The sequence below is a fragment of the Gymnogyps californianus genome, chromosome 3 (genome assembly GCF_018139145.2).
Source record: "Gymnogyps californianus isolate 813 chromosome 3, ASM1813914v2, whole genome shotgun sequence".
Classification (NCBI taxonomy): domain Eukaryota; kingdom Metazoa; phylum Chordata; class Aves; order Accipitriformes; family Cathartidae; genus Gymnogyps; species Gymnogyps californianus.
Window position 1 is genome coordinate 90222328 of NC_059473.1, and position 25799 is coordinate 90248126.

The following is a 25799-nucleotide window of genomic DNA, read 5'->3' on the forward strand; positions in this document are numbered from 1 at the left end:
TTAAGGAAGGCCACTCCTTACAGATGGCCTGGAACGATTGAGCTTAAAATCGATAAACTTTGCCCCACAGCATGAGACAGTGAGGAAAGTTCACATACCAGCCAAAAGTATTGGAAATAATATTCAGGTGCACTCAAAAATCCATTAAATCCTACACTTTACATCAGTCCCAGAGTCTTTATGAAAAAAACAGGAAGATCAGCCCTTGAGCTGCTAGTGGTTTCACCTGAGTGGTGGCATTTATTTATTCATGTGAGGGACAGAAGTAGCCGTTCCCAAATGAAAAGCAGAGCGTAAAAAAAAATTCATGAAGGAACTGCACTCAGCTACACACTAGTTTGGCACCCAGTGTTCTGTATCTTGGCCTTGCTCTGCTTTGTGGTCTCAGGGCTAGAAAATATATTTTGTTCCAGCAATTAAACTTTTATTTTACATTTCTCAGGACTAAAATTTCTGGCTGAGAGATTGCCAACAACAGAAAGCTACAACGTTAATCCAAGGGTGGGGCACAGCGTTTAATAAATTGTACGTGTTCTCTCAGAGGTTCTTTTTTGCTCCATACTATATCCAGCACAGAAACGATAACATCTTTAACTAGGTTAAATTTACGCTTTTGATTCATTCCTTAGGTGCATAAGACTGCAAGGTGCCAAGCCTCACGTTTGGTCCTCAAAAGGCTTTCAATTCTTTGCCTCTTGGACAGACTCAGCACTTTCCTGGGCTCAGTTATTATGAATTTTGAAGAAAAGATAATGTGCAGCCCCGTAAGACATTGAGTTCATCCAAGCTCATAAGAGAAATACTGTAACTGATGGACCTGCTTGACAACTTTATGAAGGTTACATCAAACATATGTTTCCTACTGTCCCATTGTTTTCCATCCCATGGTTATAAAAACCATTGTTAAGCCATGTCATTTGATCAGGCCCTTGTAAACCCTATCATTCAATGAATCATTATTAACCAACCAAACAAAAAATGTTTTCACTTTTCATTATCTTGTTTAATGTCGAACATGTGCAGTTTGTTGCCCTTATATTTCATTTTCCTTTGTCATGTTTCATGTTCACATCTGTATTACCTGTTCTGCCTTGTCTCATCTTCTTTAAAAGGAGGACAACTGTGCTGTGAAAGTCACTCATCACTAGATTTCTCAAGTCCTTAGGTGTCAGCATCATGGGGCTCACAGTCTAACTCGTGGACAATCTAGAAGGCGGAGGACTTGGTGGCTCTGAGTACAGATCTGAACAATGCTCTTGAACTTTGCAGAAAGATTGAAGCTTTCAAATTAGGATCCACAGAAAAAGCTATGATGAGCTGTTTAAACTAGTTTCCTAGAAATGCCAAGGGGAAGTTTGAACGAGATGTATCAAACTCTTGGCACATACATTTTGGGGCAATGCCCAGGCTCCAATTGCTTTGAAATAGATGATTGATGATCCAGTAACATGGGGTCTGCTGTGAATTACATATATCAGCAATCCGGACATTGTGTCAGACTCTTGAAGAAAGGGCTCATTTATATACCTTTCTTACAAAATGTAGAAAGAAAAAGGAGGAGCTGCCTTGCTCTGTAACACAATGTCGTTGTTTTCAAGCGGCACACTTCCTGAAGAGGGAATCAAAGAGTGTGTGATGGCAGTCTTGTGTTTCTTGATCACCATTTGCAGAGCCTTTAAATGTAGCCTATAGATAACCAGAGGCCCAAAGTCTAGTGGGTGAACATCTTTGGGTCAGTGGCAAAAACAGTCTTCTGACATGTGGCCTCAAACATAGCTGAGTGGTCTTCACTATAAGTACCTATATTCTCATCTAAAAGATATTCTGGAATGATACTTTTCTTAGGTCTTTTTGTTGCAGTTCTCTTTTGCCTGATTTTTTTTTTTTTTTTTTCACTGAGCCAGAAAAACAACAGACAATCCCCTACAAATGTGGGGGATGATCCACCTGCTTACAGACCCTGTATGGTTGGACTCACATATATATATATATATGAGTGGGAAAACAGGAGAGTATACAAGCTATTGTTTTTATTATTTTTTGGATTGTGAGGTTTTCTGTGCAAGATTACTTATTGTTATTCTTTATGGTACATCATACTGACTACAGAAATAATGTTTTGTTGCTTGCAAGAAGTAAAGAACTGATGCACGTACTAAGTCAACCTCCCTATTGCTGGACTTGGCTGAAAAGCTGTTCATGAGTCTAAACAGATGTTTAGAACAATGAAAAGTTTATGGAGTGTATGTTTATCTTTAAAAAGAGAATGTTTAAGAGCTCATTCAGGCTCAGGATCCAGTCTTTCCTGGAGGACTTTGACTGCCTAGCTAGATTAGAGCAAAACTTAATAATCACAAAAAGGCATTTTTCAAATATCATAAAAGAGATTCCTTTCCATTGGAAAGCAAAGACTAGAGCATGTGGAAACTGCATTGCTCGCTACATCTTTTTTGAAGAACCAGACTGATAACATAAATTCTTTGAATCTAAGTTTTGTGGTTTTTTTTCTACTAGGTTTTCAAATATGATATTTGTTAACTGATTACAGTTCTTGACAGATTTGTAGAAGACAAATCTTATAAATGTTCTTTACTTAGAACAAATTAATGTTTTGCTCCTGTATTTAGAAATATTTTAAACAGTATTAATGCTTACAGAAGTGATCAAATATTTCTCTCTGGAAGGTCTGCTTGTGTGCAGTTCTACAGTTCAGGTGAAAATAAAACCACCTTTCTATCCAAATATTATGTATTATTCAAATTTATCCTGAAAGAAGAGATTTCTTTGTAAATAACCTTATATATATTTTAATATATTATATGTATGTGTCAGTATTGATTTTTTCTTTTCCCTGATAATCCCCCTTTCTATGTGATCTTTTTGTGCTAGTGATCTTGTATTTACCCAGTGAATATTTCATTCCCCTTTTGAAGTGTTTAACATTTTAACAAAAATATTCTGTCTGTAGATAAACTTTCTTTTGAATTACAGTGACATTAAATAAAGAGTCCTTCTGGCATGAGGGCCAGAGTGAGCCTTAATAAAACTGTAGAATCAGCAGATCCATCAAAGCCCCTCCCCAAAACAATCATCTGTCAGAGACAGCGGCAACATCTATCGCCTGCATAGTCCGATATAAGAAAATACAGTTTCCAGAATAAAGTGATTCCATAATAAAAGTGCTATTATCCTGGCAAATAAATATCTGGGCTTTGTTGCAGTGTGCAGCAGTTGGGCTCTGTGCTTTGTCTTCTGTGAAGAGGAAGCATTAACATGTGACAGTATTATAACTTCTTGAAGTGATCTCTTCATCATGTTGCAGAAAAAGTATAGGTGGCGATACAAAGAATGTTTTATCCACAGAGAATGGGCCTCTCTCTGGTGTCAGTGCTGACTGTCATGTGCTGTCTGTACCCATGCTCCAAGCTGGGAAGATGCAAGCTGGCTTTTAATTCAGAACTGCATAGCCACTTCAGTGCCTCTACTCACCGGTTCATCTAGGAGGCAGGATTTGTAAGCAAGTAGAAAAATTATTAGCCTGGAGGGATTACACAGATGAGCAGACTCCTGTTTAATTGCCTAAAATTACGGGTAGAGTGAGAGTGTGACTTTTTGACGTGTTCGATTGTTGGGATTCTGAAATACTTGGGAAAGGCATTGTTGAAGTGGGTGGAATGAGTAGACGGATGACTCATTGCAACAGGCGAAGACCTGGAAATGATTGCTGGCTTTATGGCGTCTCAGAGAGCAGTATGATTTCAGTGCCACCTTGTTGAGGCCAATGAGTTGCATCAGTAGCTGCTGCTTGGTCTGACATGGCAAAAAGATGGATGCTTTAGATTTGTATTGCAGGACAGGACTTGGTGTATGCTAACCTCAGACTGCTTCTGGATGAGGTTATGGTCATAAGTAAGAGAGGATCAAACATCAGGTGGGGTGGCTGCATCCTTATGCAGGGAATGTATGTTGCATTTATATGCATAGCATGTAGGTGACTCTGTCCGTATTACTTTGCCCACAGGAATCCTCGCCCATGAGATGAATATTCGTAAGGACCCTGTCTTCGGTGATTTCAAGACATAGAGAAAGGAAATCACTCAGCAGAGGCTAAGCTCTTATCATCCCAAGGCTGGTAGTAATCCAAAGCATTCTTGGGCAAGGTGCTTAATGGGAGTAACAAAAAAGCAGCTGAATATAAGCCAGTAATCTGGGCTCTGGCATCCGCGAAAGGAAAATAATAATAGTATATTTCCTTCTCTGAAGTCTTGATGACTGGCAGCCAGAATACACTATGTAGGACAGTAATTTAATATTGTGTCATTTTTTCCCCAGATATGTTTTTAGGCAGAATTAACTCATGAAATAGCTATGAAACTTAATAGTGTCATACTGTCCATTTGAAGCAAATTCAGCTGTGAAGTCTATAGTTTTTACACAGGTTAACAGGACCATGGGAAAGCCTAGGCTTTAATTTGACTTGCAGATATATGTGAAATATACAGATTCTTGCTTTTTTGTTGAGATTTTCAGTCAGTTATTTGAACTAGGCACTTTTTTTTTCCTTCTTGTAATGAAAGAATGAGGACCCAGAATATATATTGTGGAAGTCTTGCGAAAAAGATTCACAAAAGCTCATTTATCTGTGCAACTGATTTATCTCCTCTGAGGTGGCTCTTGACCAGCCCACCAACATATTCTCAGTACCTCAATCCCATTGCTCAACTGCAGATTGCAAACAAACTCAAACTATGGGGAAGATATAACTTAAATAAACACTCCTCTTTCGAGCTTCACCCATGTGATATATATTATATGTGCCTGGCACAGTGGGAATGAAAGAGAACTCAATTTATGATGGGAACACTGCTTTTAATTCAATAGCTTGGCACATTAATAAAGAAAGATTAAATGTCAGTATTTGGAGAAACTCGTGTTATTCTAGAAATGTAACATTCTGCTTGACAGAGTCTTGAACTGCAGTGAAGAGTAGCCCTCTAAATCTTGAAATCTGACTGCCATTTGCCTGGTGGGCTGTCTTATCTGATGGAACCAAGGCCAACTAAGGGTCTCCTTATTTGACCTTAATCTTCCTGCTAATCACCTATGGCTTTAACTCAAGATGCCAAGAATTTTCTTGGCATCCTTCCACAGAGTGCTGGGCCAGATTCTGTTTCTAGTTACAGCAGCATAAACTCGGGATCTGATCTGTCCTCAGCTCCTTCAACCTTGTTGTCTGGATCTCAGACCTGTTTCTGCATCTCTATAGATCTGAGATCTCTTCATTCCTTGGCTAGAATTACTTACAACTCACTTTTTTTTTTTACCGCTGGTGAAATGGCCATTGTTCTTGCCATGTCTAGTGTGTTTCTTTGGAAATTTTGCAGTGATCAATGTTTTCATGTTGATTTTATACAGTGGCCATCCAGTCTGACAGATCTGAGTTTGTTGTGTTTATAGAATGAATATTTCTTACATTCACAAATACATTTTAACAGTAGTACTTTTTTTACCTCTCTGCCATTGTAATTAAGGCTGGATGAATGGAGAAAAAGTATTCAAATAAATGTTTTTATGGTCATTTCCTTCAAATGTCACTTTGTCTTTAGCGTCCATGAGCATTTGACACATTAAGTAAATGGACTTTAATCATCTGATTTGTTTTTCCATTTGCGTATGTGAATATTTGTTTTGGAAGAGGCTGTAGTCTCATCCAGCCAGGTGAAGGAAAACATGCTACATGACTTATTAGTATCTCAGTTAATCTTAAGAACTACACTGCCAAATATTGAACACCCAAAGAACTCCTTGTTACCAATTAGAAGGTAAGCATTTGCACACAAAAAAGTCAAATAATAATATTAAAAAATCTAGGATGAGGTAGATCAGGTTATGGACTAACTTTCTTAAGGCTATTCCGTGCGTAGAAAAACTGAAGCAATCAATAGTTCATTACAATGTATTTGTTCAGCTCTACCCCGAAATGATAAAGCTATTGCTGCTTTGTTTAGGCTCAAGAATTTCTGCAATTCAGTGCTCTGAACTTTCTTTTAAAGGCTGTATCAGCTAATCCACAAAAACTACCATTGTGGAGACTGCTGTGAAGGAGGTTAGAAGCTAAGATGCTGAAATCATTGGGTATCCAGGTACATCATCTGAGTAAATTCAACTTGTGGAGGATGGAGAAGAGGTGGGAAGGAGCTGAAATTTGCAAGGCAAAGACCATTACGTTTTCACTTAGCAAGTTCAGGCTGACCTCCTGACGCCAGGGGATCAATCTGGGGCAGCATTGCTGAAGGTACAAATAATAGAATCATGATGAGTTCATGCATTCTGCCAGAGGCAAATCCATTGCTTTTAATTGCCATGCTTGCTTCTACAGACTTGGAAATTAGTCTTATATCAAAAAGGATATCCTCCCTGCTATCCCATGGGGTGCTGGCTTACGAGATTTAAATTTGTGTGTAAATTGATTCAACCCGTGTGTGAAATTAAGTTATGATCTATTGCCAGTCGTGATCAGATCCTGAGAGCATATCCCAATACCTCTGTGCCGCAGGTCTGGCTCAAGGACAGTCTCTCTTCCCTTTTGTTTGGAAAGTATTTTTTCATTATAGTAGAGGTATCATATCTTCACAAACTATTTGAGACAGAATTTTTGGAGGAAAGGTCAAAACCTACAGTTTCTGTTTCAAAGCAGATTTTTATGGACAGGAATGCCTCTTACTGCCCTACTTCACTGTAATACCAGAATGCCTGGTAATCCTAATCCTCACTGTTGTCTTTCCAACATAAATGATTTTGAAGGAATCTCCAGGTTCAAGTGAAACTACCTTCATTTTTATCACTCAAAAAACTCAGGAAGATTACAATAGTCAGCAGCTAGTCTGTTTTTTCTTAGCAATGTGTTCGTTTTGTATTTTTTTCTCTTGTGCAAAAGCATTTTCTTTATATATAATAATTTATGAGAAATTCATTCAAACTCTAGAACTACATCTCTAGCAACTCAAACAGAATTATCTTCTTACAGCTGTTGAAAATGCCATAAAAGCTGGATTTTTCTCAATCTGTAATTAAGAATAAGTTTTGAAAAATTGTGGGATTTTTTTTCCACTGCTGCCTAGGAATCTCTTCCCACCCTCTTGCAAACAGGAAATGCAGAAAGTAGGATTAGAGTTCATTTTAAGGAACTGGAGAGATAAATGTGTTTTTATTGATCCCTTGGTGCTCTGAGTCACAATGTTTAAACAGGCTGCTGCCAAAAAGTTAAATAAAAAAAAAATCTCTTTCCCTTCAATGCTTTCTAGCTTTATTACAGACCAGTCCAAATGGGACACATGTTACTAGAAATTGTAGTACCTTATGAAACAGTAATAATTGCCATGCTGGGCCATATTTATAAATGAATGTCAGGCTACAGAAAAGGGGAAAACAAACAGGTTTATGTCAAAGGAAGGTACTTCCCAGTGTCAAAGCATTTCATTTCAAAACTGCAATTTTTAATTAAACCATTGTAGAAAGTACGAAGCGTAGTATATTCATTCTCTCTGTAATAGGCAAATAGCATCCTTTTCTTGCCCCAAAGTAGTACAATATGCTTATCTACCACATTATAATTTCAAAATATCACTTTAGCTTAGAAGGGCAACGGCCTCTTTAGGAGGGGTGACAGCAAAATCTTCCGACACAGTCAAAGCTAGACAGTTCACAGCAATGATGACCTGACAGTAATGAATAGTCCTTGATTTGCAGACAGATGGTCTGTGTGACCTACTAAATCCCTATAAATTTTGTCTTTTTTTTTTATGAGGTTTTTCTGCAGCCTTGGCTTAGTATCAGTGAGTTGGTGTGTGAGATTAGTTGTTCTTTGGACCGGTCTTAGCATGTTTTATTTTTCAGCTGTAGAATAATTATTTGGCTACGTAAGCCAAAAATTTCCAAGTAAGGTGCTTAAAAGTGATTTCTAAATATATTCTGAAGCATTGAAATAAGTATGTCAAGCTTCTAAGCGGACATAGAATTCATATAGCATCTAGAATCACTGAGGACTGAAAGAGTTCATCAACTTTAAAAACTGCATTCATTCTAAATAGGGGATACACTTTCAAAGGACCCTAAATCAATGAGCCTTAGATCCCTCAGTCACATGAACATTTTTGAAAATGTTGTCCTGGTTGCCTTTTGAACATGTGACAAAAGAATGGCAAAGAGTGAATTTTCTAATTGATTATTTAGAATCTGTACAGGAAAGCTACTCGAGGTTAGGGGTTTTCCCCAAAAAATTCATGTTTATTTTTGAATTTATTTAGAAATAAATATAAATACATTGTAGTAAATTAAAAAAGGTGTGGGTGCAAGACTGTGGAAAAACTGGCCCAGGAAGACCCAACACATTGAAAGCGAAAAGACTGTCTGGGGCAAAAAGTATATCTACTTTTTGTCTCCTACAATATGAAAGGAAGTTAGCACTTTAATTACAGAACACTTAAAAAATCACTTGATGTGCTTAAATGCAGTTAGAATGTTGCCTTTTTACCTGTTAAACTGCAGAAGAGGGGTTTTATTTTGCAAAATACATCATAGAATGAAGGCAGCATTTTCATTGCTTGGTTTCTTCTCTAGAGCAGCCTGAGACTCACATAGGGGTTGCAGGTAGTGTCCTTTTTGCAATCTGGATTATTGCAATTTCCCCAAATGAGATGTTTTCAGACAATTATTGTCATCTACACTCTTCTTCTTTTAACTAGGAAGTGATTAAGAACCCATTTTTTCACTTAGATCTCTACTTAAAGCAGGGGAGGCTAAAATGAGATCACATCTCGGCAAGGCTTTTGTACATCTGTATACTTTTTGATGCATGCAAAATATGCTTATTCTCCAACTTGCCACCAAATATTGGGAAAAAGAATCTTTCCATCCTTCATCATATTCTGCTTGCCCAGGAGTTTGTATAGGATTTCCCATGGCTAGTGGCTTCTGCTGTGGCCACTTGCTGTGCCCACCAGTTTTAAACTGCTACAGAAGAAAGCAGAACCAGCAGTTTTTCACAAATTCCTGGAGCCTGTTGTAATTCTACATTGTTGTTAGCTCCTGTGCTGAAAAACACTCCCAAGAGCTATGCTGGCTGGGTTTGAAGGCTTTCTGCAGCTTCAGATTCTTGATGTGCTAAAGCAGGCTTTCAAATGGTTTGGGCACTTGGAGAATAAGTGCAACTGGTGCTTCTGTGCCACCTCATTGAGGAGAAAGGGAAGGTCCACAAGTATGCTGTGCTCATTAAACTCCCTATCACATTCAATTAAATGTTTTGTCAAATAGTTTAAAGTATCCACTGAGTTTCCTTGGTAGATAACCCTACACATTTTTGTGTGTGTGTGTGTGTTTGACCAAATGTTTCTGCTACTAACTAGTTGAAATTTTAGTTAGTTAAATATACAGGGAGTTGGTCCTAATCAACTAACTGTTCATGGGTTCAAATTAAGATGATCACACTGTTCTTGGATAGAAATACTTGTGCAAAGAAGCAACCAGCAACACTTCCAAGTGTAGAAACACCTAGAGTTTAAAGTAGCGGTTCAGGTGGGTGTGTGTTTCCCATATCAGGAATGTTAAGTTTAGCCCACTAACGTCAGCTGCAGAATTTGGATGGGGTTTCATAAATTCCTCATATACTTTTCTTTCCCTTCCTTCCTACTCATCCCTCTTCTGCATACCCAAACCTGGGAGATAGTTTAAGATATGATGTTACCTTGCTTTTTCACAATACCCCGCACTATGGCAAAAGGAAAATTTAAGACTCTCCTTTTAGACCATAGTTTCAATATTCTCCACAACTGATTTAAACCTGGATCATAGTAAAAAAATGCAGACTAATAAAGTAGTGTATGATTTATGTCACTTTTCTGTTGACAGCTCTTCTTCCTCTTGCAGTCAAGTGTTGAAAGTGCTCATTTTAAGTCTTCAAGTAATTTAAATTGCTCCTGGATGCTTTCATTAATGTTGGTTGCCCTTATAAAAATTTTTCTGAGTCCTTGCATGTTATAAGCCATGTGTGATTGCAAGAGGGAAACAAGGAACTCAGAAGGACCATTAGAAACAAGAACAGAAAAGATGTCAAAATTTACAAAAGAAAGAAATGAAGAAGAAAGATAAAGGAATGAAATACAGAGTCATTATTTGCCTCTGACTGCTTCAGCATTGCTAGCTGATGGGACTTTTACCTATTTTTGTGACTCTTGCATTGACTCTTGTGTTGACTCTTCCATCCATGATTTCATCAAAATTGTGAAATTATAGTGCTAGCCATAGGGTATGAACAGCAAATGTAGTTTTATTTTTCTGCAGAACTGAGAGAATTTATAAATTTTCTAATGTGTCCTCAGTGTCATGCTAATTCTACAGAATGGACACTGAACAATCAGGAAGGCACGGGGAAATCTGATGTGCCTGGAAAAAAATTCAATGAATTAACACATGCTAACCTCAGCTGTGCAGCTCTATTTACCCTGCAAATCACTGGCAGTAAACGGGGGGAATTTATCATATTTCTCCTCAAGTACAAAAGCTCAGAATCAACACTTGAAAGGGAGGAACTGAGATGGTTTTGCCCTCACGTGCCTTTCTGACACTAGGGAAGACAAAGGCCAGAGTCATTCAATGATTTTGTCCGGAGCAGGCCATGGGCTGGCAGACTTGCGTGAATAAAAGGTTTAGGTGGTGACCGAAGGCAGACTGTGGAGGAGTAGACTGCCTGCCCTGCTAATGTACACCCAGTCACAGAGATTTTCTTAAACTGTCTTGATGCCAGTTCAGGAAACACCTTATCTGTTTTGGTAAGTTAGGAAGTAACACCTTGCAGACAAAGAATGTATAGCTACCACTGATTAAAAGAAATAATAAAAAGAAATGTTTTCACTACTAGAAATAGTCCATACCCATGCTTCAAATAAAAGGTCTATCTTTTCAAGATGTGTTCTTGCATACATTTAGCACTTCAGCAGATAACATGGCCCCTGGAACCAGTTTATATTACAAATTAAATGTTCTTTATTCTTGTTTGTACTCACAAACAATTGGAAGCTTATCATACATACAGATGCATTAATCACAACATGTCACTGAGTATGTTCAACAATTTTCTTCCTATCAGTTGCTCATGGATTGTTGATTTTGAGTCCTCCCTATTCTCAATTATTTATTCTTGATGTATGATCAGTCACCTGATTCATAGGGCATGGAATAATCAACCCTCTGATTAGATGAATGAAGTACATTTAGAAGTATTTTAGACAGTAATGAAAGGCAAATATTTGATGACAAGCAATGATTCAGATTATCAGCTGTAGAAACTGGTGTAACTGTTGGATAAGATGGCAGGTAATATTTCAAGTTATAGCTATTCCTTTATGATCATGCAGTACGAAAGCGTTCCCCTGCCAAAAAAAAAAAAAGAAAAAGAAAAAGAAAAAAGAAATGTCCCCTTACCTAACAAGTTTCCTATACAAAACAAATTGTAGAAAATTATAAAATAAGGAGGCAAAGAGTTTATGATTATGTGATTGCAATTTGTATTGGTGTTCAAGATTAGACATTCTCTGTCTTATGGCTTCCCAGTGTTATGAAAAAAATGGTGATGTGAGTTATCTTCTGAGTGTTGGTGGGACAGATTGAGCACATTCAGGTGTCATGTAGCTTGATATGGTAACTTTGGTATCTGCATTTTGCCATCAAGGGACATTTGTGCGTCATGAAGTAAAATGAATTTTGCCTGCCAGTTTATTACACTGACTGCAGTGGGAGTCTGAAGGGTTTAATTTCCATTCATCTGACTAACTTTTATGAGTATGTTACATTTTCTTTATTCTTAGAAGCCAGAACAAAGGCAGATTAGAAGGAAAGCACTTGCTAGCATGAATTATTGTCAGGATTTGCACAGCAAAATGATTCTGCAGATCAAGTGGAAGCTGGGCTGTTCTCTGCCTGAAGAATATCTTTCTCAAATGGCAACACGCACTATGATTTTTAACATCCGTACTTTCAAGGGTATTTGAGCCTCATATTTCAAAGGGCATTCACAAGTTCTCAGGTCTGAGTATTCACAATGAAATAATAAAAATCATGACTCTGAATAATGTGACGTGTATTGAAAAAGAAAAAAACCGCTGTGTGGGGACACAGAGCAGATGAGTCAAAAACCTTCTCTAATTAAGAGAAAATTATTTTATGTGTACAGGGTTGGAGGAAATGCCATGAAAATTTCACTGTCTCATTTGATGTGTATAAATTGTATTAGTATTTGAAGGTACATGATTGAATTTAATCTGTGGATCTATAGGGATCACAGGCACTGTTTTCATAATGCTGCTAATTCAGCAGACGTAGCATTGTGTGTAGCAATTGCATTGCAACAGGATGAACCAGCAAATACAGTCCTGTAACTTCTTTTTAATTGAAAAGATATCACTGGAATGGTTTCCAAGATTAATTAAAATTTTTCCAAACAAAATATTTGTACTAGGACATTGTGAAATATGAAACAATAATTATATTGATAGGCAAATGTTTCCTGTCTAATAAAATTGGCTCATGAGGCATTGAATTCCTTCTCTGAGAACTATCTTGGTTTGCATTCAGTACAGGACACTGTGAAGTCTGCAGTGAGAGTCTGAAACAGGGCTTGAACTGGGAGGCAATGCAGCTAAAATGAAAAACAGAAATAACTGTTCTTTTCAACTCGGAGAGAACAGAGAAGTCCTAAACAGACGATCTGTTGAAAAGTCTTCACGGGCCAGATGCTTCAGCAATAAGAGGGCAGGTTCACAGAAAATTTTCCATCCAGCCATCTGAAAACTACAGCTTATTCTGGGAGCAAATCCATCAGAAAAGCTGAAGTTGCAGAGAGTTAGGATGTCTGAGCTTTCCAGGAAAAATTCCTAAGAAAATACAAGCAAGGTCACGTGAACCAAGCTACTCAAGGAAATTCTAAGAAGTCTGTTTTCCTAAGTGTAACTAATGATTCAGTTTCTCACACCCAGGAATACACACAAACATTAGTGAGAATCTTAACTTACCGCAGCCCCAAAGAGAAGCCCCAAGACGTATTGAAGGTTCAGTGTTTGGCTTTTGACAGTGATCAGTGCATTCACTGCAGCCAACCCTTTGCTCACAGAAACATTGCTGCAGTTGGTTCAGAAATATCTTGATGCGCTCAGTCAAAAGGAACATCACCTTTTTTTCAGAACGTCACAGCTGATGAAAAACGGCATAGATCAAACCTGTGCTGTGAGTGAGTTCAGTTACAGTGCTCCACATTGTATTAAAATATGGCTTTCATCCACTGTGGGACAAACATGTTCGAGCAGTGTATGATTTCACACATATATAAGGATAAAACTGATGACTTCCAGCTTAGAGATGTTGCAGAAGCTCAAGATGAAAATCATCATTTGGAGCTTTTTCTGATTTATAGCTCATTCTTTTTATTTTTGTTTTGAAAAAAGGAGTGCGTTAATGAGTACTTCTGTACCATGAGTGAATTTGTCCACTATAACTGAGATGAGAGCTACTGTTCCAAACTCATCATGCCTATTCCTCTATTCCTGCTATATCTAATTTAATATTTCATGATTTTTTGGGCGCTGGGGACTCCCATGTTTCCCCAAGTCCATGGCTGCCTGCATCCTGTTCTTAAATTAGAGTAAGGAAAGGTACAGTCCTGCACCACTAATATCAGAGAGAGTTTCAGCATTGACTTTGAGAGGAATCAGGTGAAATTCAGAGGACAGACTGCTAAAGCTATGTATGTTAGATGGAACAAGCCTTCAGGCTGAGGTGAGGTCAGACAGGACACTAAACATCTTTTATCCTGTCTTATCTTTAGCTGAAAGTAGTTTCTGGACAAGGACATTTTACTGTAATTGTAAAGCACGTTTGTTTTTTTTTACTGAAGGTATGGAAATTTGCAAAGAACTCTACTCATTGATTTTATAGAGACCCAAGCTGCAAGGAGTGGATGAAAAGGAGTTGTCAGCTGCATCTCCACAGGGTGCTGCTCAGGGAAACTGCAATTGGGATTAATTCTCCTCTTCTCCAGCAGGACAGCCACACGATGACCTCAGAGGGACCACAAGGCTGACAAACTTGTGGAGTACACTGCACGCTGCCTGGGATCCTGAGCAGTTGCAGGTGGCTTCTTATGTATGAAAGACAGTCATGTAAAACACTGTTACAATTGAACTCCTGTTAATCTGACCTCTTTTACTGGTGGTGAAATTTTCTTTTATTCGTTGTTCTACCAGGACATGACTTTTTAAAACACACTGAAAGGGGCCCTGATGTGGATATATTTGAATTACAAAGCACATGTGTTTTCCATTTTATGGAATATCAGTCTAAGCATTTAATTAAGAAGTAGGTACATCTGGTGTTTTAACTAAATATGTTGTAGTTGTTGTCAGCCTTTCCAAGCAAAAATTTTAATTTCCATATAGCCACAAATTCCACAAATTACAAGCACAAACCATGTCCGCAGTGCCTCATAGTTGCTTTAATCCTGAATCCAAAAACATGTCATTATTTTTTTTCCTTGGGTCTATGTGTCAAAAAGAAAGGAAGAAAGCAGCAACAGCACCAGAAACGTGTTAAATGTTGTTACTTTTCGCTTTTTACAAGAATGGATTTTGAATGTTTGAGATCAAAAAAGCCCGGAGCACATCTGTAAATGATAGCTCAGCTGTCCTGAGGAAAATTTGTTCATTGGTCTTATTACCTCAACCCTTTGTGCCTGCCTGGAAACTAAATAAACAGATAGTTCGCCAAGATGAAACATCAACATCCAGAGTACAGAGTTTGACTTGGGATGCTGTAGACTTAGCTCCCAAACTAAGATGGTCTGCTAACCAAGGCAGATAGCACATCTTCCAGGATAAAAGAGAGTAAAAGCTAAACTGCATAGCCCTTGTAGCTAAACAGACAAACCAGTGGTTTGTCTACTGTCCAATTGTTACGAAGAATAAAATAATAATAAAAAATAATAATAAAAAATGCAAAACAGTAACTTTTAATGGTGCATCTTTTTATGTCAGTATTCTTCATCTCCACCATTAAAACTAGTAACTCTAGTACAAAGTGCGTTAGCTAGAAGAGATAATCTATTTCTTCCCATCCATAATCATCATAATTAGGTTATGTGAAATCCATAATACACATCTGTTATCTGAAAGAGAATAGGTCAAAGACTAAGTCACGGCTTTGCTCAGGGTAGAAAGCTTGACAAAGGTGCACTGCTTCCCACAACAGATAAATCAGTTCCCAGTGTGGCAACTTCCCATCTTGTTTTTTAAAACATACGCAGTATTTGCCCTAAAGTCCTAGTTCATAAACAAACCACAAAATTTCATGCAGTTGATGGGGATAATGCATAATCTGATGTAAAGCAGGCTCCCTTTTATTTTTAGAACAGCTTTATTTGAAAGAAATAGAACAGCATATATCTTCTAATATTGGATAATCACCTGTAGCATTAAGATAAAATCAAATGGAGAGTAAGTATCCCTGGGACAGAGATTTGGTTCCATGCTTCTATGAAAAGGATGTTCAAGGAGTTTCCAGACATGGGACATCATTCTTACTAAAATTGAGGTGACTACCTGACTTGAAACTATATACTATATACATTAACTCTTAAAATGAAACTAATTACTGTTGTGTCCTGAGCTTTTATGAGTTTTAAGGCAGTTACCTTACATTATCAGTCAATAGTTTTAAGAAGCAAGAAATGCAAAAGAATAGATGTCACCATAATCAAATGACAGAGAATAAAAATCCGGTCTGTACGCCAAAATAATCCTTAACAGCTTATTTCCAATGTGGCCAGCATGTTGGTTTAGTGCACTCAGTAAACTCAGATCATGAAGTTATTATGGAGTTACTGCTATGAAAATTGCTGTGTCATGAATACCTCTCTGTCAGCCCAGGCTGGCTTGACGAGACCTGCCTGACAAGGTGGTCATTAAATCCTAACAGGCAACTACTGAGCATGAAACACCTTGGGGCAATGGGCTGGCTGAGGCCTTGGTGATCAAGGGGCACGGGTCTGGAGCAGTGGGCAGTTTGCCAAAGGCTGACACAGAAGCCGAGTGTTAGAAGAGGATATAAACAGGGTGAAGCCCCACAGAGATGGTAAGTGTGTTTAATGAGGGTGAAGAGCACAGGAGTCAGGTTTGGGTCCAGGAGTAAGGCACTCAGAGGGTGGTGTTTCAGGTGCTTGGAGCAGTCACCTGCTGAATCTGTGAGCATCCCAGAGGGGAGCTGGTGGGATGGTGTGAGTCCCATGCTCTGGAAATGTTGTTCTTTGATCTTCTAGGTGCTTTTTCCAGCTGGAGAGAAGGAGTGTCACAAACTGATTCTGAGATCCTGAACTGTGAGAGTTCTCCATGTGGCAGACATGCTATCACAAGGGAGGGTGCAGTGAGTCTTCTCCAACCAGTCGCCCTGCCTCAAGGTCAAACACTGAAGAACTTCAACTGAGAAGTGTGGGATAAAGTAGAAACTTGACTGTAAATGTAGCCATTGAGGAGAGCCCATTGGCAAAGAACTGCTTAATCTTTCCAGAGCTCCGGAGTGCTGTGAAGGCAGATAAGAAGGAGAGAATGATCACTCTAGTGTCAAGTTCAGGCTTTCCTCCCTGTGCTGCTGGCCCTTTTGGATTTGCTTTGCTTTACGACAGCATGCGATACAGCACTTACAGCTCTGTCGGCAGTCACCAGCCAGTCTTGCATGCCAGGAGGAGAGACCCTCACATGCATTTGTGACCTCTGGGCATGATTATTATCTGCAGGAATGAGATGACTAAGCTGAAAAATGCTCAGCTGGTTCGTAATTCAGCAGATGAACAAGACAGGCTGCTGAGAAGACAGCACCCATACACTCTGCTCTCTGGAGATGGGTCCCTGTAAAAGACAGAGCTAGACTGAAGTTTTCAGTACTCTACGTCAAAGCCCAAGTGACTTATGCCATTAACTTTTCTTCCACATTGGCTAATATTTCACCTGATGTCGTGGTTTAACCCCAGTCAGCAACTCAGCACCACGCAGCCGTTTCCCCCTCCCCCTCCCAGTGGGGTGAGGAGGAGGAAAGGAACAAAAAAAAAGTAAAACTTGTGGGTTGAGATAAGAACAGTTTAATAACTAAAGTAAAATATAATACTAACAATGGTAATAATGAAATACAATAATAATAGTAATGAAAAGGAATATAACAAAAAAAAGGAAGGGGGGGGGAAGAAAAAAAAACAGTGATGCACAATGCAGTTGCTCACCACCCAATGACCAATGCCCAGTTAGTTCCCGATCCGCGCCTCCCAGCCAACTCCCCCCTGTTTATATACTGGGCATGACGTTCCACGGTATGGAATACCCCTTTGGCTAGTTCAGGTCAGCTGCCCCGGCTATGCTCCCTCCCAGCTTCTTGCACACCTGCTTGCTGGCAGAGCATGGGAAACTGAAAAGTCCTTGGCTTAAGATAAGCGCTACTTAGCAACAACTAAACCATCAGCGTGTTATCAGCATCATTCTCACACTAAATCCAAAACACAGCAGTGTACCAGCTACTAAGAAGAGAGTTAACTCTGTCCCAGCCGAAACCAGGACACCTGAATAGGAGAATGTTAGCTTCAGCAGTGATATCTGTTGGTATGAAGGGCAGGGATTCCTCCTCAGTTGGTCTATGTTTCTGGTTGTTAATCTGTAAACAGCCAGAATTACTGTAGGCCTCATCATTTTTACAGCAAAGTGCAGTTTATGCTCCTCTGAGCTACTCTGCTTGCAATATCAAACAGACAAAATCACAAAACCATTTCAAAGCTGGGGAACGTGAGGAAAAAGAGTCTTTATTCTCTTGGTGATGCTCAAATGTGGCCTAAAGTCTGGTCCTATTGAAGGTGAAGTTGGGCGCATCTGTATCCACACTAGCAATTAGCTGTTTTCTGGTTTACTCCCAAGCTATACTCTGGAGTGAGCTAGCTATTTCCTTCCAAAAGGAGACCTAGAAACAGTTGACATGATAATTTGTTTCAGGGTCTGTTCCTGGATGCAGCCCACGCCAAGACTGACTCCTTCCATCTAGGACATTCCTCCCACATTATCCCATGTGGTAATGCAGCACATATCCTTGGTGTCATGCTATGAAAAACACAGCTGTGCCAGACTGCATGCAGCACAACCCTCACATTGTTTTAGGCATTGTGAACTGGAAAATGATGACAAATAGTCTATCCTTGACATAAAGGATTCCCCATAGGAGAGGGAATGCCTTTAATTTACAGCCGCAGCCATTGCGTCCTGGGGAGCATGGTGAGGTCAGTGCTGGCTGTCCTGTGGCGCCTGTAAATGCTGAGATTTCTTAGCCATTAACATGGAAGAGATCCTGTGAGACCACCTTGTCAGATGAAAAAGATCTTCATCTGTTGGTAAGACCTTTGACTTTTTTGGTATACAGAAAGAGGAGACACCTCGTCTCTTCAAGGACACAGGTGGTACAAAGTAACAACAAAATAAGAAAACATCAGTCAGAAAAATGTAATGACACTGCTTTGTAGAATTAATCACAGAAAAGTTGTTTTCCATAAAAGTCTCCTGATGGATTCTTTCACTTATTTGGTGGGACAGAAGCATATAATATTCTATCATCAATAATCCAGCTTCTTTCATAAACAAGCCAGCACATACTGCCTCCTCATCACTATCCAGCTGAGGATCAAGTTTAACTGGTTTTAGGAAATGCAAAATAAGCTCATTAAGCATTTTTCTCCTGAAAACAATGTGCCATAGTTCCAAGACTGAGTAGTTTGGGGAAAACTGGTGGGTGTTTATAGCAGTAAAATAACATCTTGCAATTAAATTTCAAGATCTAATTCCCAAAGAGAAACAAACTCCGTATCTATGTACATATGTATGTACATATTTAGGGATTGCTTCACTCATCAGAGAAACAGAGCCAGTTGTTGGGAGGCTCGAACATGACAGCTGCTCAGTAGCTGATACTCCCACATTTTACAACAGGGGTGAAGAACAATAACACCCTCAAGAAGCATTAAAATTCTATTTTTATAAGAAGTCTTTGGCAAGCATAGCAGCTCTCTTGCATGCTGTCAGTGACCACTGGTAGCTCACCTGGCATACAGAATTTTAGCAAGCGGGTAAGTATTGATGGTAACACCATCATTTTCCATGACTTTTTGTTGGGTTACCTCCCTTCCGATTACAGATGTGTCCTTTTTGCTTACAGGTTGTGGCAGTCAGTTTCAGACCCATTATTCTCTGAATTTCTGTAGACATTCTTATACTCATTTTGAACACACAATAAATAACTTTCTGTGTTATTGTCCTGAAGGCAGATGACAGGATAGTTTACCATAGGTTGTACAATTGCTGCAGGACAGAGAAGTATATGGAATACAAGTGAAAACAACTATATGCTTCTGAATGAAACATATCATAACAGTATAAAAAATATTCTTTCACCATATAGTTTAGTTTCTTGACAATATTCTTCCTGGCAATAAAATCACCTCCAGTACAGTTTGCAATGATTATTCCAATACTTTTCCAGCTGACATCAGCCAGGACTGTGCCTTTGTAGCGACACTAAGGCTGGCCTATTTATGTAGCTATGCTCAAGGAATGCTTCTATATGCAAGTCCATCCACACTTAATTGAAAACACTGAGCACATTTTTTTTCCTTATTTAGTGTCAGAGTTATATGCTTTAGATTATAAATTCAAACTTGCATAGTTACTAGACTCACATGGCACAAAGCACAGGCCAGGCACAGTTTGCAAACATCATTAACATGCTTTGTATTTAGTTTTTGGATGTTCTAGGGTTTTTTTATTGTTTTAAAACATTGGCAAAAGTACAGGCAACAGTATCAAAGCCCTAAAATTTAGAAAATGAAGCCAAATGCATGAAGGACTGTTACCTAACCAACAAGATGCTTAGGCAATATGTCGGCTTACAAAGACGACAAGTGAAACTTTTTGTAGTTTCCCGCAAGCTGAACTGATTTTCACTGTAGTCCTTGTGCTAATCACTTACTCTCAGATGCAAAAACTGAGCTACACCCTTGCATGTGTAAAGGCACATTTTGAATTTAGAAGACAAGGATAAGGGTCAAAGCAATGGATAAGGGTCAAAGTAAAAAAAAAAAAAATTGGTAGAAGAAAGGAGAGGAAAGACAAGGGTTATAATAGTATCAAGTAGCTACACAGCGAGGTTTATAAGCATCTTAATGCTAATGAATACAAAGCTTAAAAATTGTGTACTGCTATTTTTGTCTACAGCTCCAGTGAGCTAACGGAGAAGTGAGGAAACTTGCATACACAGCTACATTCAGAGCACTGAGGAAGGAAGCTGGGTAGATTTCTAGCAATGCTGGAACAGACTGCTTAACTAAATATGTTTCCTAAAGATAGACTTTATTTTGATTTTGGAAACTAAACTGAATTCCTTTTAAGCAGATATTTTTTGTTAAAGAAAAAAGTTTGGATGGCAAGAACTTGAGGATAATATGAAAAATCTTAATGTAGCAGGTGCATAGTTTAGTATATGAGTTATTAAATTTTCCTATGTTTGATTTTCACATGGTGTGAGCACTGTCGTACGTAGCCATTACTTACATGTTCCCTTTGCTTCTACTTCTTCATTGTAGTTTTCTGCAAGGAAGATTTATGACAAGTCACACTATGGGGATGACTGGCTAAGGCATCAAAAGCAATCTTGCCTTAAGCTTATTTCTATATTGCATAAGATTTGAATCATACCAAATGTTTGTCCTTACAATGCAGTCCTTGTTCTTACTAAACTGCCATTGACTGGTGCTGTGAATGACCAATTTGGGACCATACTTGCCTTCATTAATGCCTAGAGCAAGCTTGTCATCAAAGAAAGTTGATTCAGATCCTCAGATAAAAGGTATTAGTATGCCTATGCATGCATTGCCTTTGGTTCTAGGATAGACTTTATAGAAATTCTGTTTGGATGCAAAGGCTTTGGAAACAAACACAAAAGTAGATAAAATTACTTCATTGCTACCGGTCAGTGTGAAATGATGTTTCTGAGAAAAAATCCTGAGTATTAGGATACTGCTGATACAAATGTAGCAGTAATACAGTCTGGGGGCTATTTGAGGAGAAAGAAAAATGGTTTCATTGTTTGCTTAAAAAGACTACAAAATGAATAAGTAAAGGACTGGTTTGACTATCTTCTTGCAGGAATTTTGCATCAGAGGACTGTGTATTAGTTATTCAGGCAATAATGTCTCAGTCTGGATTGCAAAATCACATATGTGGTTTTAAAAAAAAGTTACCTTATGTTTAAAACCACTAGGTTTAGTCCTATAGATATTTTTCCTTGTGTCAGGGGGAGAGGAGGTTATTTACAAGTTAGTCATCTGGTCTGGATACCTCCAACACATTTGTTTCTCTCTTCATTATGAACTTTTGAGCTTTGTCAAGAAAAAGTGTGGACTACAGGAAATATTATGCTTTACAAGTGAGAGCTGTACATATATGGTATGAAGCCACAGGTTTTGATGCCTTTACTGCTTTAGAGTTGTGAAATATTTTCATGAAGAATATTTATTGTAATGTTGCTTTATGAGTTTCCAGGGTTGGTGCTATGAACAGTAACGTCATGCCTTCGTAATATACTATTAACTTTTATTCTTTATATGCCTTTACAAGGTTTTTTTCTTTTACTCTTCTCTCTTTATGAGAGTTTGTGAACAAATATACATTTCAAATGATTTATGGCACTGTTGAGTTTCTATAAATATGCAGAACTCCCTTATATAAAAGGGCAGAGTAGAGGAAAAGATCATAGAAAATAGAGTTGGCAGAGGTTTGAGGAGGTTATGTAGTCTACGTTCAGCCTCAAGAATTCAACTCCTCCTTTGCCACCCCTGGCAAACATTTGTCTAACTCCTCCTTAGAAGCTCCCAGTAACAGAGGTTTCACAATCACCCAAGGCAATCTATTTCCATGCCTAGTGATTCTTACAGATGAAAAGGTTTTCCTGATATCCAACCCGAATTTCTCTCACTGTAATTCGAGTGTATTTCTTCTTGTCCTCTCTCCAATGATATGAAGAACAGATTATTCCTTTGCTTTTTGTGGCAGCCATTTGTGTACTTAAAGACTGTTATCAGGTCTTCCTTCAGGCTTCTCTTCTGTAGACTAAACAAACCCAAGTCGTTTTCAATTACAGCTTAATGTTAGCTGTCTGCGAGATGTAATGTGGAAGGAGCATTTGCAAACAACACAGCATTAGGACAGTTAAAGTTTCAGAAGACACACATGAAGAGTGTTTAGCTCTGCATTTTATGTGCTTCTGTCCCATTTATTTCCTAAATTTAAATTTAGAGCCTTGTCTCACACTTGTTTACAAGGCTTTTGCTAATTGCCACTCCAGGCCAGATCTGAGTTCAGATTCCAATGGCCCATATAGCCAAGGGAGTACTTTATTCAGGACTTTTAAGTGAGGTCAGCATTTACAAAAAGTCAGCTAAAACTGACAATTAGAACTGACTGAAAGAAAAGAACAGTGGCTTAACATTGTACTATGGCTGAAAAGGAAGATACTGTAGTTGGACTTCATAGGAAGCTGTTCTCTGACAAAATGAGACAGTTCTTTCCATTAATATACTATTTCCCCACCTTTTTTATTTTTCTTTTTCCTGCAAGTAATGAGGGAATTCATAACAAAACTGACAAAGACATTTAATTTGAAGAGAATAAGTGAGTAAGCTTATATCCATTCCTAAACTGTCTCTCATACTTCATGAAGATCTCAAAAATTGCTCTAATCCTATCTAGTATTAAGACTTGTATCTGTGTTAACAGCAAAACTTAATGTTACCCAGTCTGCTTATATTACTCATGATTCGTAGCATTTAAAGTTATCTGGGTTTTGTGTTAAAGAAAATATTAGCTAGTCACTTTCTCACTACTGTCCAAGTGCTGTGCTTTCAGCTGTGTTTTTCTTTCTTTTTCAAGGTGTACAACGAAGCGCTTATGTAGTTGTCTTTCTTTGTTAAGTGACAAAATATTTTTGTCATGATCTGCTATTTTTGCTGTGGTTAGCATAAAAATGACTGGCAGAGTGATAAATTGATAAAGCTCCAGGTAGAATAATCTGGAAAATTTATTAATCTGGACTTGCACAAAGTATTATTTGAAGATGGTTTATCTAGGATCATGTTAAGTAATCGATACAGACAAACAGGGAACTGGTTTGGCAGCCAGTAGTAGATTCAGGGATGAGAACAGACAAATCATAAAGTGATGTGACTTGTCCACCTTGATGGTACAGCAAAAAAAAAAAAAAAAAGACAGAGTGGTAGGAGTAAGGAAATGGTCTTACTTTTGTGCTTTGCATCAATGAGAAAGAGGCTGGAATTCTGTCTGCAGATTTGGCACTGGATTTGAAAGAAGAGTCTAAAAAATGGGAACAGGACTGGAAAATACTACAGTGTACAGTCTCTTTTAATTACAGAAAAATTTAGAGGTGACTTGACTGGTGCCTAAGCATGTTTGGAAAACAGCAGGCATTAAAAGGCTTTTTAGAAGAGAAAGCCATAACAAGGATGCTTTCAAGCCAAAGGCAGACAAATCTGAACAGGAAATGAGGCATGTGCCTTTTGAAGTGAGGTGGGAGCAACTGAGATTAGGTAACAAGAGAAGTGATAGGTTTTCCATCTCTTCATGTCTTCAGATGAAGACAAACTGCCTTCCTGTGAGATGTGCTTCAGCTAAGCACAAGTAACTAGGCTCTGCGGGGGGACAGTGGGGTGACATGGATGGGCTTACAGCATACAGGCAGTGAGAGCAGATCACAGATCCCTGTGGCTTCTCTTTCTGAGAGTCAGAGCATTTGGCAGTGAGCTTAAAACTCTGAATGATGAAGGACATCATTAGTAAGTTTTCTGTTCAGATCCATCATCTTGTTACTCCCTTCCACAAAAGTGGCAAGTGGATCTTCTTTATCCTTATGCCAGTTGCTCGGTTTCAACAGCTTGCCTTTCACCTTGCTCACAGAACCACAGTTTTGAATTCCTCCATTATTTTGTGAACAGCCTTGCTGAGTGCTGGAAACATGCTAGCAACAAGGTTTTGGACAGAAGAGCATTCAGTGAGAAATGAGCTGTTTCTCCAAGTGCAGCTCTCAGGCTCAGAGGAATTTGCTGTGTACTTCTGTGCACTCAAAGCATGGTGGGTCAGCTGGTGTCACCCCCCAAATTCCTCTCCGGCCAGGATTCCAGTGGGAGTCATGAAGAACCACTTCAAAGGGCCACTGTTTTGTATAAGGACGTCTTTTTCCCACTGATGTGTCAAGTCCCCTGGGCCAAACTATGTGCAGCTCCTCTTCCAGAAACAAGAGCCACTAGCCAAGTAGCACAGAGCAAGGAACTGAGATCCCGACTTTGTCCCCACTCCGGGCAGACGCTTCAGAAAACTAACTTGGGAGCCATCAAGGATGTAAATGTTTGTGACACTCCAATAGAAAGTACAGGGAATACAAAGCTACCTTTGCCTTGCATGCTCTGCATTATCCCTACTTGTAGCATTTCCTTCCTTACCCTGTTTTTTTTCTTAGCAAGATACCTTGATTTTGGGCATTGCCAACACAGATGATTCTGTATGCTGAACTCCACTCTTTTCATCTCAGACTTTCCTTGATGCCTAACAGCAGCCAAAGGAGACCAGTTCACATCTTTGCTCCTGGGTAGCCTTGCCCAGGGAAAGGGAGCATAACAAGGTGCCCACTTCTCTTGCTGAAGTGACTTGTCAGGATAAGATGTAGCAAAGCTTGGCTCCACCTCATCCATGCTGATCCCAGACATTTTCCCTGTATGTTAGGGATGTCTAGAAGATTTGTTTGAGAACAGAAGCCAGCACATGCTGGAGTCTTCTTTTACCTTCACTGACAAGAAATGCTCTCTTCTGTCAGAGACCTCCAGCCAGGCAAAGGCGGGAGTGTCCCTTGGGCGAAGAAGGTGCCAGTCCTCCAATGGGCTGGCTAGGAAGGTGCTCATGATCTGTGTTCAGGCCACATAGATCAGTGATGGGCTCTTTCATTGCTCAGTACTCTCTTATTTCTGTGCTGTAGCTGTGTATTTCACAACAGAGGTTCCACCCTTGCCGTGGACAGAGAGACATCCTTCCCTCTGGGGAACTGCTGAGCCCCACATTCAAGGAGCTGCCGTGGGGAAGGAGATGGAACAGCCAGGTCCACGTGTACTCCTGCCCTCTTCTCCAGCCAGGGCAGATCAACCAGAGGAGACATCCTGGGCAGGAACAGCTGTTCCTCACACAAATGATCCCTGTGGAGACCATTTCTACAAGGGATGTAAAGCACCTGTTTACCAGCCTTTACTCATCTTGTGGAGTCTGTTTCTTGTTTACTGTTACCATTTCCCTTTCCCAGTTCCACCTAAACTCTGTTTTCAGATCTTTGTTTTAGTTTTTTATAAGTAACACCAAAAAAAATTATTAGTAGTAGCCTCTCCTGTTTCTGCTTTGCCTCCCCTCCTCCTTTCTCACCAGCTCTCGTTTCTGGTTTTAATGCTGTTTTGCTTTGCAGGAGCAATGAAAGACTGTTTACTGATCCTGTCCCCACCCTTTCCTTTAGTGTCACAGCTGGTCCTTGAAATAGGACGGAATAATATTTCTGCATGTTCTATTCCCTGCCCCCCTCCCCCCTGTCTATTAAAAATGAATTTTGGTATTGTTGAAAGCTCCCAGATGAAA